Here is a 14,094-nt window from a genome sequence, read left to right as displayed (position 1 = left end):
AGAGAGGCAAGCGCCTCGCCCGGGCAACCGCCCTTCTCCGGCGCATGGACATGAAAGAGGATGATGTCACGTTCGTGGACGCCGCCGCCTACCGCAAAAAGCGAGCCTTCGCCGCGGTCGCGGTCTATCCACGCAGCGTACCCTCAACTCCACTACGGCGCTCACCCGAGACCCAGAGGTGGCGGAGCAAGAAGCCATAGCCCTGGCCGTGCTCGACGGCAACCGGGAAGTGATCTGCAGCGACTCCAGACCGGCCATCAAAGCCTTCGAACGTGGCGTCGTCTCCGACGAGGGGTTACGCATCCTCTGTAGCACGGATCTGAGCACCCTCAAGCACCACACTTTCGTCTGGTTCCCCACCAACCTCGGTCACGTGCCGGGCGCTTGCCCAACCTCAACGAAATCGCCCACGACGCAGAGTGCGCGCTTACCGACCGTGCCGTCCTTGGGCAACCCTATCTCGTCGTGTTAGAGCTATCGTGTCGAGCTATCCCGACACGTGCCCCTCATGCGGAGACACGGTGACACTCGCACACATGCTCTGGGAGTGTAGAAATGCTCTTCCCGGATCTAGCTTGGACAAGTGGAAGAAGCCCCTCAGAAGTTCACTACTCGCCGACCAGCAATAGGGCCATCCAGCAAGCCCGCGAAGCCCCCCCCCCCCCCTCCGCCCCCCCTCCCGCCAGGTACTCCCTGTCGGTCCTTACGTGGGAGACACCCGCTACGCGCTAAGCGCATCCTCCAGGACCATAATAACGTTTTCCAGTCCAGAACAATTTTGCGAAAATTTAACGCTAATAGCGCTAATCCAGCACAATGTTCCTGCATATGTAACACAATAATTGCAGCAAGTGTTTCGATGTAGAGGCGGCATCCGTATACGTGTGTGACATAATTGCTCATTATCATAATGAGATGCGACACACGTGTCGTTCTTTTGCACTGAACATCACTTAAACGACTCATAATACACGGTGTATTGACCTCGAGCGTCGTTTGCAATGTCAGTAGCCATGTTTACATGAATGCGGCAGCAGAGTATCGCATTTCCTAGCGCATCACAGTTAGACTGTGCGATGCCGTTCACATGTTGCAGATCCCCCTTGTGCAAAACAAGCCCTAACCTGTTTGCGCCTGAGTGCGTCTAGCTATGGCGAGTGGAGAAGAGCACACACCGCCAGCTGTCTCAATTTTACATGCTCCCTCGACGCGATACGCCAGCGTTCACATGTACCGCGTGAGTCGACTTGTACCCGCACCAATCTACTCTCTTCTGGCGCATTAATCCCTTTCGGGTTTCATAGCGCATATACGGTCACACGCATGGACGCGATGCTCCAGATATGCGACGCGATGCGCCACCTGTCGCACTCGTGCAAACGCCACTATTGTGTTCGTATTCGGCGATGCGACTTTAAACTACAGTGCAATTTGATTCCATTGCACGGCGGGTATCGTGTAGTGTCGAATTCATAAATTTCTTGCTGCTGGCTGCTTCACTTCTCGGTTCTTCTTGTCCTTGTCTAACCGGGTAAATACCAAGTGGCAGAAGTTGTTTATTCGAGCACCATACTTATGGGCACACATCCAGCGTTGTATAATTCCTGGGCAGCAGGCAGTACCTGAAAAGTAGGACGGAAGACACAAAGAAATGTTCACTTAAAGGCAAAAGAAAAGAACAATGTACACGAGAGACCTGTTCTCTTCGTTTTCTGCTTCCTCCGAAAATCGAGAACGCGTGGAAAAAAAAAAACACATCAAAGTAGTCTTCAGTCCTGGAAACTTCCATTCGTAAATAGCTGCACCAGCTTTTGCTTTCTAAGCATGCCCGAATAGCTTTATATTAACAAAATTTTCCGAACAAACGTAATTCTGTGGAAAATGCATCAGGAGCTTTCCAAGAGCTTTCCAGGAGCTTTCCAAGGAGCTTTCCTTTGATTCAATTTGCCCGTGCTCAGGCGAGGAACTCCGGAAGCATCCTTTCGAGTCATGCCAAATTGAGACGCTAGCTCTGACAGCGCGGACTGAAATGCAGCGTCATTTGCGCCGGCTGTGCTCTATTGTGATGTGGAGTTTTTTTTCTTTTTTTTTTTTTTTTTTTTTTAACGCGAGCTCGCAAGCGGACGCACCTTCAAACACACTTAAGGCACCGATAACGAAAAGAGCACCGCTAATCCATCGTCATGCACTTCTCCCGGCAAGTGAACAAGAAAGGATATTTCTATCACTTTTTTTTTATGCCTTGTATTTGTCCCGAAACTGCGACTGCATTATATGTGCCTATAAGCTATTCTCAAGTGCTGCAAAGGGGCTTTTATTCCTTTGAAATGAGAGCGTCTTTCTGCCAAGCGAGGTACGACAAATTTGTCAGACCGTGCAATTGGTTAACAGATTGACAATCGAGACATTCCGCATCGAAAAATATACCGATATTTACGTTAGCGCAGCTGTTGCTGGTATCACAATTAATGAATTCGAGTATCTTAGTCAAAATGATGAGCGGAAAGCTTGTGCGATTATAACGAATAACTGTTCTTGTTCATAGCCAATAGTGTTCAGAAAGGTAGGCCTCGTGACAAAGCTACCCTATCCGTCATGATTCGTTCCAAAGGTAGCGGACAATTATTTCTGTTTACAGCGAATGAGAAACAACCTCGTTTGACGCATACGCGCCAGAAATTCGAGGGTGTTGAACCTTGAATTGTGGGCCACTGCACAGCATAAATTAGGTTTGCAGCTCTAATCTTATTGCCGGTATTTAGTTGCCTTGTTTCAGGTAAATTTCATATTTAGCACAGCGCTTTGTTTTGTCTGCATAACATACTTGTGTCGCCTTTGCGTCAGCGCTGCTAACGCGAATAAAAAATTGCAGCATCCGACTAAATTCGTCTAAAAGCATAACTCCATTCCGCAAGTTCGCTGTCGTAGTTTTCAGCCCGCACAAGCTCCCCGAGAAAAAACGCGAAGGCAGCGAATTAGAAAGACAAGCACTACAATAGCCTTGCTCGGGAGGCTCCGGTGTTTTTCACTGTCCTCGGTCACAAAAACCAACAAGTCGCATATAAAAGCTAAAAAGAAGCACATCGTTACCCTGGCCCAAAGAGCAAAAGAGACAGGCGGAATGGGACGAGCTCATAAAATGCCTCCGCAGAAAGCTGGCTGTAGATGCAAACAGCGGGAACCCGGGAGATCCATTTGCCAGTCGAGCGACCGCACTAATCCCCACGAGAGAATGGCTGACTTCAACGGCAGTTTATATGCTATTTGCGTCGCTCGGGGGAGGGGGGTGGGGGGAGGACAGGCTGCTCGCGTCGGCGACTCCTAGTACACAGTATAACCGCTCTCATCCACCCTTTCCCAAATCCATTGACTACAACCCAACGTCATCCTTGTGCCCTTCTGTGCGCAAGAGGCAGCTTAAACGCGGTTAGGACAGGAGATAGGGCCCCGCTCGGACGTCGGAGCACCGGTATAAAAACAACGTCATAGAAAAAGACAAAGTCCAAGAAGACAGTACATGTGCACGCGCTCGGATCGAAGAGGAATGATTAGGCCACGAACCGCGGAAACATATCGGTCGAAGCAAATGGCCATTCAGCGCAACAGCTGGTCCGGCGTACTTCAGATATCCAACCTCCAATACCCTACCTAACCTGCCCCCACCTCCCCAACATTTTTCGATCCTCGTCTGGCTTTATGGAGGAATACGCGTGTACCCTCAGAAATTAGTGTACACAGCATACAATCATTAAATCCAGCCACGTTGCAAGCGCTAGTTTATCTGCGACATTTTCTTGTTTTTATGTGATAGCAATCATATGGACACTTCGGGGCGCATTTGTTCCGTAGGCACCGACGTCGCCGTGAGGTTCTGTATAAACTCCAAGGGCGATAAGATCGTCGCCACGCGTCGTATGTTGTATGTGCGAGTGAAAGCGTGTGAATGTGAGCCGGCGATCGCAGGTCAATCTCGTGAACGCGACGGAGGTAAGCGGGGAGGAAGCGCGTCCTCCGGAAGCGTTCAACTCCGGGTGGCCCGGACGGCCGCGCGTGCCCGGTCGGGCCGCTGTATCTTGAAAGCCATTCGCGACGGGTACAGAGTCTGCGCTGTGCTTTCGCGATTTACCTCGCGTTTGTGCGGGCGGCTGCACGAAGGTCAATTCGCTCACTGCTGCTGCCGCGTTTCCTCACTGCAACGTCTTGACAGGGAGTTTCCGCGGTCATCGAGTGAGATGTGTTCATGTTTGCCTGTGCACGCGTGACACCATACTTGTTGAATTAGTTAGTATGCCTACGTTCACAAGTTTACAACGCCGATAAAACTGCTATCCTTACTTCGTGTAGCCAGCTGTCCAATAATTTGTCATTGCAATTGATGCTTCGCTTTTCGGGTGAAACTGCGACTTCGTTTTCTATCTCTCTCTCTTTACGCAGTGCCACAACGTACAAGCTGCATTTTCGATCGACGCTTATGTGGGGAGTAGTGTTATGCGTTTTCGTAATGAAGGTACAAAAGCGGCAGACATCTCTTGCCGCTCGCAGTCGTCAAGTATTCTCTAACAACGGCACGTAGTAATCGTGATTGTCCGTTCCTTCGTTCTTTATTTTATTATCCCCTTTCTTTAAATTTTTTATTATATTTTAGCTTTCTCAAGGAAAACACTGTGACAGCTTTGCAGCCTGTAACCGCCAAATTGTCGACGCTTTCCAACCGCGTTTCGTGTGTCTACATCTTTGTAGTTGTCTCGCCCTGTATTGGAGCCTTCCTATGTTTGGGAAGACCAGTGCTGTATGTCCGGCGAATCCTTCCAGTTTTTACTTTCGTCGCCCTATGGGCCTCGTAGATCAACTGCTGGCCGATTTCGTTTACCAAGTAAGCTTTCCTTCCTTTCATCTGTGTGTTTGTGCGTGGTTGGCACTCAAAGCACCAACCTAAGTGAGCAGGCACTGTTTACTTCCTCGTTTCTTGTTATCTATGGCTAGCAGAGGCACAATCTTTGCTCGCTTATCGCGACTTTGCAGCAAATCTATATGGCTCAACGAAGGGGATGTTGGACTGCTTGTAAGTCGCGACGGTTTCCCCAAATAGCTAGGTGAAAGAGGTAGAAACGAAAAGGAACATATTAGGGGGGAAAGAACAGCAGAAGACAAGGTAAAGAATTATACGATGTCGTTCTCTTACCGTTTGATCTCTCCCGATGGTCGGTACCAGCATCACGTCAGGAGCGGGATTTTCGCCTCGACTTCGTGGCCTCGTGCTTCGCCACCGTATCTCCTGTAGCGTAACGACCGCGCCGAAGGAATGTGGCGATTTTCCCCCGTGAACCTGGTGGACATAACGCGGCTAGGCTGCGTGCATCCTGCTACATGCGTGCCTTACCGTATGTTTCAAGCTTGTGCGGAACAGATCCGAATCGACTTTTCGCTTTTGGCACTGTTCCACAACGATGCCGTATCTGTTTTGCATGGCCTCACACACCGGATGACGCGTTGTCGCTTTTGCTTTCTTTTCTTTCGCTACTGCTACAGGAGTCTAGAGCTGCTCAAAAGTAAGGTTTGCTTTGTGCGCACATCCGGTTACGCCACCGCCGCCATTGTCGCCATTGTCAAGTGGTCGTCAGGTCACCCACGTCGTCCTTCTCACTTTCATTTTCGCCGGGAAACGAAATTCCCCCAACACCTGTCAGCGTGATTAGAACTCAAAACGTGGCTGCAACATGAAAAATAAATGGTGTTTAATATATGGTGACCATGATGCGTTTCGAGCTTCCACATTTGCCTCCGGCGCATGCAGCATGCGATAGCATCGCCATTGAGATCCGCTGCGGTTACACAGATAGGAGTTATCGCATGGGGCGTGGACACCACGTCTTGGAAAGTGGACACGCTAGCCACTGCGCTTTTGCCAGGCTTTGGCACTCGGGCAAATTGTACACTGTTCTGTGCCCAATCGCGCAGCATCTTAAACATGGTCGCGTGGTTGCGTGCATTTCGGAGTCTACAAAAATCAATACCTTTTCCATTGAAGAACAGGACGCCGTTCCGTGCATCGCAAAAATGGCGGCATTAAACTCCAAGGCCTTACATGTATTTTCACTGTGCAGTAAACCTATTCCAGTAAACAAGATCTGAGCGTGTGAAGTCCTGCAGCTTTTATTTTACAGCGAAGCTAGATATGGCTCAAATGCCGGGTTTCGTGGCGTCTGCGAGCAAATATTATCATCATCATCGATGACCCGAGCATCGTCGCAAATGTAAAAGAACAGCGCGCGTATGAAGAGCAACGGAGGGAGCATCGACGTGAGTGTGATCCTCGACGGCGTGCGGACGCTAATGCGGCGGCTGATGAGCGTGGACGCGAGACGGAACGTAAGCGACTCACGAAAACTGATGAAGCATAGCATGAGTCAGAGAATGGCGCGAAGCGCCGGGGTCAACGTGAACGAGTTCAAGGGTGAGAACGAAAGCGACTTTCTTGAGCGTCATTTCGGCTCTGCCTGCAGCGTCTGTGACAGGATATGGCTCGATAACGACCGTTGTCGCAATGGGAAGGCCGCGCTTACGGAGGTATGAGCCACTACTTAAGTGGGAACCATTCATTGTCTTACGTGATGGACACATCTAATAACAGAGGTGATACGCGAATGTGTGTACGTACCTATACCGTCACGGTGACCACATATCAGGACAATATTTATGTTGGTACCTTTGTTCAAAATTCTGTGCCACCTCTGTGTCGTGCGCTAGAGAGAGAGAGAGAGAATGAAGAGGAAAGGCAGGGAGGTTAACCAGATATGAGTCTCCGGTTTGCTATCCTACACTGGGGATGGGGGATAGGGGTTAGAAAGATGACAGAGAGGAAAACGAAAAAAAAATAAAGAAAAAAGGGAACGCGCACACATGGAGACACACACACAAAAGGCGTTCCAGTTAAAGTCGTTCACACAGGCCGGTAGATCGCAAGAAGCGCAAAAGCGCTTGCACGGCCTTCTTCTGTGAAGGTAGGTCCTTTCGATGTTGTAGAATTCTTTTTTCGGATAGCGGTTGGTCGTCCAGTCGGTCAAGTTCGTGGCTAAGGCATGCCCTCTGTGGACTGTACTGCGGGCAGGCGCACAAAATATGGCCAATTGATTCTTCCTGGCCGCAGTGGTCACAGGTTGGTGTGTCGGTCATCCCTATGCGGAAGGCATAGGCTTTAGTAAAGGCAACGCCCAACCAAAGTCGATATAAAAGCGTGGCGTCTCTACGGCGAAGCTGTGATGGCGCTCGAAGACTTAATGTTGGATCAAGTGAGTACAGTCGCATATTTCTTAAATGTGGCTCATTCCATTGTGACGCGGTGCACTGCCGAGCAAGTAGGCGGAGCTTCCGTGCCGCGTCAGTTCTAGAAACAGGAATTGGGACGTGGCGCTCCTCAGTATGGGCTGAGCGGGCAGCGTGATCCGCCCGTTCATTGCCGATAATCCCGCAGTGACTTGGAAGCCACTGGAAGGTTATTTCATGGCCTGCATCACTTTCATGGTGTTACGTCTCTGTAATATGGAATATTAGCTGTTCATGCGGTCCGCGTCGTGAAGGTGACAGTAGAGACTGCAGTGCCGCCTTCGAATCGCAGAATATTGTCCATTTGTGTGGCGGTTCATCACCAATGTGATGAAGGGCAGTAAAGAGCGCTGCGAGCTCTGCTGCCGTCGATGTTGTCGCGTGGGTCATCTTAAATTTAATTGTTGTAGCTTTCGCTGGTATGACGATTGCCACCGCGGAGCTGCTTGGAAGGACAGATCCATCAGTGTAAATATGCGTAGATTCACGGTAGTTCTCGTACAAATATAGTAGCGTGAGCTGTCTAAGGGCTGGTGATGACAGATCAGCTTTTTTCGAGATACCAGGTATTGCGAGGTTGATTTTTGGCTGAGCGAGGCACCATGGAGGGATCGAAGGTCTCGCAGCCGGAGTGAAACACGCTGGCAATGATTCATCATATGCAGTTATCGTTTGGCTGAAAGATGTGTGTGGCCTGTCCGTTGGTAGAGAGGCTAAATGGTGACGAGGAGTCCTGGCTAGATGCCTTATATTGGTCCTGAGTACTTCAATTTCAATGTGGGTCTTGACAAGGTGGTCTCTAGCGATTGCTATCGTAGCCACTGTTGAAGCACTCTGAGGCAGGCCTAGACAGATCCGGAGCACTTGACCCTGAAGGCTTTGTATTGTGCGTAGATTCGTTTTGCCTGTGTTGTTTATTGCTGGCAAGATGTATCGCAGAAATCCTAGAAAGAGCACCCTGTACAGTTGTAACATGGCACTAGGCGACATTCCCCAGGTCTTGCCAGCGAAAAACTTGAGCAGGTGGCAGATGCCTGTCAACCGTTTTTTCACGTATGATATGTGTGGGCTCCATGACAAGTCCCTGTCGATTATGACACCTAGAAACTTGTACGATCGGACCCGTCGTATTATTTGGCCATTTATCATTACACTGTAGTTTGCCATAGGTTTGCGCGTAAATGGCACTAGTGCGCATTTCTCGGAAGAAATTTTTAGGCCTCGATTACGGAGGTAGATAGCAGTTTGTGTGGCGGCTCTCTGAATTCTCGCTCGCAACTGTAGGCGTGTTACTGCAGATGTCCATATGCAGATGTCATCCGCGTACATTGATAGCCTGACTGTGGTTGGCACGTGCTCAAGGAGAGCAATTAGTGTTAGATTAAATAACACGGGGCTAAGTACACCGCCCTGGGGGACGCCACGGTAGCTATGATGTAGAGAAGTATGGCCTTCCTCGGTGCTTACAAAGAAGGATCGCATGGATAGATAGCTCCGTATCCATTGAAACATCCGACCACCCACTCCTACTTCTGCGAGAGCAGAGAGGATGGCTTCATGCGTAACGTTGTCATACGCCCCTTTAACGTCGAGGAATAAGGATGCGCAGAGACGCTTACGGCATTTCTCATGTTGAATGTAGGTCACCAAGTCGACGACGTTATCGATCGATGACCGACCACGTCGGAAGCCCGCCATGGCATCTGGGTAGGTGTTGTGGTACTCCAAGTACCACTCCAGGCGTCCTAGGACCATCCTCTCCATTACTTTGCCCACACAGCTCGCCAAAGCGATCGGGCGATATGATGAGAGCTCCAACGGCGACTTGCCAGGCTTCAGTAGTGGAACAAGGCGACTTGTCTTCCAGGTTGTTGGTAGCGTGCCATTTCTCCAAGATTCATTGCGCTAGATAGCTTCGCTGGTCATCCACCTTCACAAGGTGCATTGGATCACGAGTTTTTTGTTGTTGTTGTTACATGCCCACACGCTTCTCCTTGTACGAGGCGCTCGATATTATGATACGAAAGCGTCAAATGGCCTAATAACCGAAAAAGCCGGCGTTGGTCCTTTGTAGCAGCGAAGCGGCGCCTAAACTCACATTTTCATTGGCTGCGACGCCACGTCACGAGCTGCGGCTCGACGTCAATGATGATGATAGCAATAAAGTTGCTATCATCATCATCGACGGAGCAGAGCGGGCATTAGAGCCGCCTTAGCGCGCCAGGTCTTGCTTGAGGGTAACGCGCCACGCCACGTTACCATCGTTCTCGGAAGACTCTTGTTATCCGAGCATTCCTTGTCCGCACGAGCTCTCACCTGCGTTCTAACTGTGCCTCGGTAGGGCCAAATCAACACGCGCCAAACGTCTCGTCGCGCTTGCTTGCCCGCGAGGAATTAGTAACGCGAAGGACCGCACAGTGGCGTACAATTGGACAATAATGCTTTTGCATTCACAAATCATAAGAAGTGATTAGGTGTGCACGGATTATTTTATCTGACAGAAATCTTAAGGCCTCTGATGCGCTAACCTCTACTGACAATTTCACAGCAAAGTGAAAAGTGAAAGTCCGTGAAACGAGTACATTCTTCGATGGGCTGGCCTTTGAACGAAGCTACACTATCCGTCATTGTGCATATTGTCACGTGGTGGTGACGTTGAAGAACACAGTAGCAATACTGCGAAAGACAAAACTAACTTTTATTGGGCGAATCTGTGCCCACAAAAACAGGCTACACTTATAGCACCACGATAGCGGCGAACACGGTCGGCGATCGTCGAAAATCTGATGAGCGGGTCAAGCGCGTCGGCTTTTATACATCACTCGTCGATTGTTCCAGAGTAATCGCTGGGACCCGCGTGTCTTCCACAAAGTTCTACATTATTCGCGTCGCGCACACATGCAATCAGATTACACAAGGTTCGGTCACAGACAGCGGATGGAACCATCGATAACATTCCAAAAACTTCCGATACATGCAGGCGCGTCCTGCGCTGTGCGATAACATTTGTTAGGTGGTGAAACGTGTCGCCCGATAGACAAGTACACGTGTCAATATCCTCATTTGCATGCCGCAAAACCTAGTGGACAATTATTTCTGTTAAGTGCGAATCAGCAAATACTTATTTCGACGCAGAAGTGGAAGATATGCTGGAGCGTTGAACGTTGAATTCTACTGCACAACATAAATTAGGTGTGCAGCTCAATACATAATTCCGGTATTTACTGCGTTGAGCGCTCAGAGATACTTCTTCCCCTCAGCTAATGATAGCGTGCTCTGCCATAATCAATCATGCCTCCTGTGCTAAAATAAAAATGGCATGCTCACGCCTCAATAGAATGTGTAGAAAGGACAGCTTTGCTGGTGTTGGTTGCAAACAAAATTCTCACAGCTCGCCTGCAAACAAACTTTTGCAACGTCGGTTAATTGCACGCCCATCCGCGGTCTTATTGCAGCAAGCCGCTTCAAACACGTACGAGAGATGAGAGTCGGCGCGCGTTAGTTTTGATGCATTGGGCCGTCAGAAAGAATTTGAAGCCACTCCATTCACTCTTGTGGCGGCCGTCATCGCTTGCTGGGGCACTTTTTGATCGATCACTTCCCGGATTGCTTGGACGGGGGCACTTTCACAGCCATCGATTAGCAAGCTGTACAACTGAGTCCTTCATATTCAGCCATGCTTGATAAGTTGTTGCGTCGTTCGAGGCGTACGGACGCGTCCAACGCCCCGCTGTCGCACTAGCAAATCGGTTTGGATTGAGACAACAAAATTACCAATTTGTTATGCACTTTAAGCATAGAGGGAGTGCTGGCCACACCTCATGCCGAAGTAAGTGCACGTGCCATTTACATGTTCATATTTGTTTAATTCGAACACATTCTTGCAACAGATAACGCTTGTTCCGTATTTTCACCTGGATCTTTGGAAGACGCGCAGGTTACCTGATAGAGAAATGATAATGTCTAAGAAGGTTATTAAAGCTTTCTACTGGCTATGTTTTCAGTTATTCCATTTGGGCCCATGTCGCAATTGCAAAACACAAGATGAGCAATAGTGTAGTCATTTCAACGTAGTAGAAGTTCTCTCTACGCCGTAGACATGGTTTTCTAGATATTCATACGTAACGTGTGGCGGGATGTATACTGGTTTTCTATTCAAGGTCTTTCCGAACTCCTAGATGAGCGTTTTGTGACACTGCTGAATAGAACCCCATTTTACATGAAATTTTTGTATAAGCTGCCTGGACATTGAGATTGCTCAATTAACCAAGCATTCTCCTTAAAGAAAAGAAAAAAGCACACGAAACGTACATTGAAACTCCGTCTTCAATGAAAGTCACTTTTCATTCTTTCCTGCTTGTACTTTGCAGTCACTCGGACCTCACCAAGCGTTCGCAAAGCCTCGCATACTTTGCCAACAATGTCGCGGTTCATGAAAAGACTTGCAGTGCAAGTGTCACCATATACGTGTTCGCGCTTATTCATCGGTGACTGCATGGTACGCAGTGTGAACATGTTCCCTAATCCCCTCGACAACTAGCCAGTTCCGACCGCTTCGTTTTGAACGACACTACGCTGCAGTGGGTTGTGGCACGCATCATACAAAACTTTATACCTAGGTTGTAACAATCGTGTGTCGTTCCCGTGTGAGTGTGTCCAGCTGCCACGCGAGTTTTTGAGGAGATGCATGCCCGAACGGATGAAACGTGCGGGTCTGACTTTGCGTGTCCATTTACTTTCCTGCAACCTGCCTGACGCTGGCCAGTCGGCAATATCGCGGCTTTCCGGCATAGCCGCGCGAGTATATAGTTTCTGGATCATTGCAGGGGAATGCGACGTGCGAAAAGCGTAATTTCGGTTCAGGCGAGGACTCCCGCCCCCTCGTTTCCAGCTTTTTTGTACACTGCGCGCGGATACTGCTCGGTTTCGTCGCTTCAACATCGTAACACGCAAGGCTCTTCAGTCGCTTACGCTTGCCAAATTTCCTTTCGCCGCGTTTGTTGCAGCAAACGTTGCTTTCTTTATTGAAATACCGTGCCTTCATTTTCTAGCGCCCGCATACGGGGAAAAAAAAATTCATAATATCGATAATTCTAAATCGCTGAGAAGCGCAATCGTGCAATGGTAACATGAAGTTACATACGTATTTAACATTGTAGTTTTCCCGATTGTCGTGGCAGTGTTGTTAATGCGGTTGTATGCAGCTTGTATTTACGCAATCAAGTGTTGGGAGAGAAGTCATACTTCTGTGTACTTATGTGTGAAGGCACAATCAGGCACGGCGCAGTTGCTGGACCGCCCAAAGCTGTCGCTCATAGGCACACTGGCGAGAGGCTAAGAGGTCAGCGTTAGCTCTTCAGAACGCGCGAAAGCAGCTGTCAGCAAGAAATTGTTCCCATATATGAACAACATAGATTCGCATAATTTTGCTGCCTTCATAACACCCATATATATATATATATATCACGCTGTCTACATGAGGTTGCAACAATGAATGAGATAGCAACCTGTTAGAATATTACACCAAGTGTAAGACTCGCAGCTCTAGTGGCAGTGTGAAATGAAGTAAACGTAATCTGCCTAAGTAAAAACGAGCTGCTGTGTTAGGGTTCCTTTGTTTGAATCTTGCCATCGGACAGTTTCATTTATGTTTATTAATTACAGGCTACGCCTTTATTAGCGACTTTACCACCACTTCTGTGTATCAGGTATGTTTCAAACCGCTTCCTTAGGCCGATCATGGAGGTAGTGCACAGCCGGGCCAATAAATTTACATCATTTTCAGGTGTAAGCTCTCTTGTTGCGCATTTCTAAAATTTTAAGTATGACAAGTTTTAAGCTAAAAGGAATGCGCTGTCGCTGTTTTGTTTCATGACATTCGTTTGTGGCCTGCTATTCTCGAAATTCTGAGGAATAAGTTTGTCAAGAGTGTAAGACATGGTATAAGCAACTTTAGTGATAGAAAGGTGTGGCAGTATATTTATCTTTATTTATTCAATACATAGCGCAGGCCTAAATGTAGCCCTTGCAAGACGGCTCTACACGATAACATACAGAAGAGGCAAAAGAAGCAAAATAACTACATCAGAAAAACAGCGAACACCGTAAAACTAGATCTGTATGCCTACACATCAACATAATGAGAAATATAGCTACAATTATGCGGTAGATATGATGTGGAAAGGAAATTCCATTCGCAAATGGTGCGCGTAAAGAAAGAAAACTTGTACTTGTCTGTCCTAGCATAGTAATGTGTTATTGAATCGAGCGATGGTGGCGTGTATGTCGTGCGGACAGGGGGCATACATATAGTTAAGCGTCCAGGGCTAGTTTATGGTGAACTACGTGATGTAGACAGTCGAGGCGGAATTTCTGTCTTCTTAGTTCAAGAGATACAGTGTTGATAGCCACAATTAATTATGATGAGAGTCAGCACATTTGTACTTTGAATAAATAAAACGTACATCCTTTCTCTGGATTCTCTCAAGAGTTTTAATGTTGAGTTTAATGTGTGGGTCCCATGTAACCCAAGTATATCCTAGTTTTGACCGGATAAGGGTTACGTAACTGCGTAGTATAATATCTGAAGGATAGTTTATAAATTTGTCTCGCAGGAAACCTTATTTGCGGAAGATAGAAGAATATACGTCGTCAATGTGCAGGTTCTAAGAAACGCTCTTAGTGAATGCTGCAGGTGCAAAGGTACTTATAACGGTCTGGTTTCTTTAGTGGTATTGACTCCCTTTCTACACATACTCCAGTGGATTCTTT

General features: G+C 48.2%; 1 long non-coding RNA gene across 1 annotated transcript in view; it reads right to left on the bottom strand.

The window, feature by feature from the left end:
• Window positions 1-1,459: 1,459 nt before the first annotated feature.
• LOC140216339 (uncharacterized) overlaps window positions 1,460-14,094 on the bottom strand; it is a 47,580-nt gene continuing 34,945 nt past the window's right edge. Inside the window, exon 4 of the long non-coding RNA XR_011892984.1 lies at window positions 1,460-1,622. This is a non-coding gene — a long non-coding RNA (uncharacterized lncRNA). The remainder of the gene's footprint in view (window positions 1,623-14,094) is intronic.

Source organism: Dermacentor andersoni, chromosome 3, assembly GCF_023375885.2.
Source record: "Dermacentor andersoni chromosome 3, qqDerAnde1_hic_scaffold, whole genome shotgun sequence".
Lineage (NCBI taxonomy): Eukaryota > Metazoa > Arthropoda > Arachnida > Ixodida > Ixodidae > Dermacentor > Dermacentor andersoni.
Note: the sequence above shows the minus strand (reverse complement) of the source record. Positions and strands in the feature narration are given on the sequence as shown.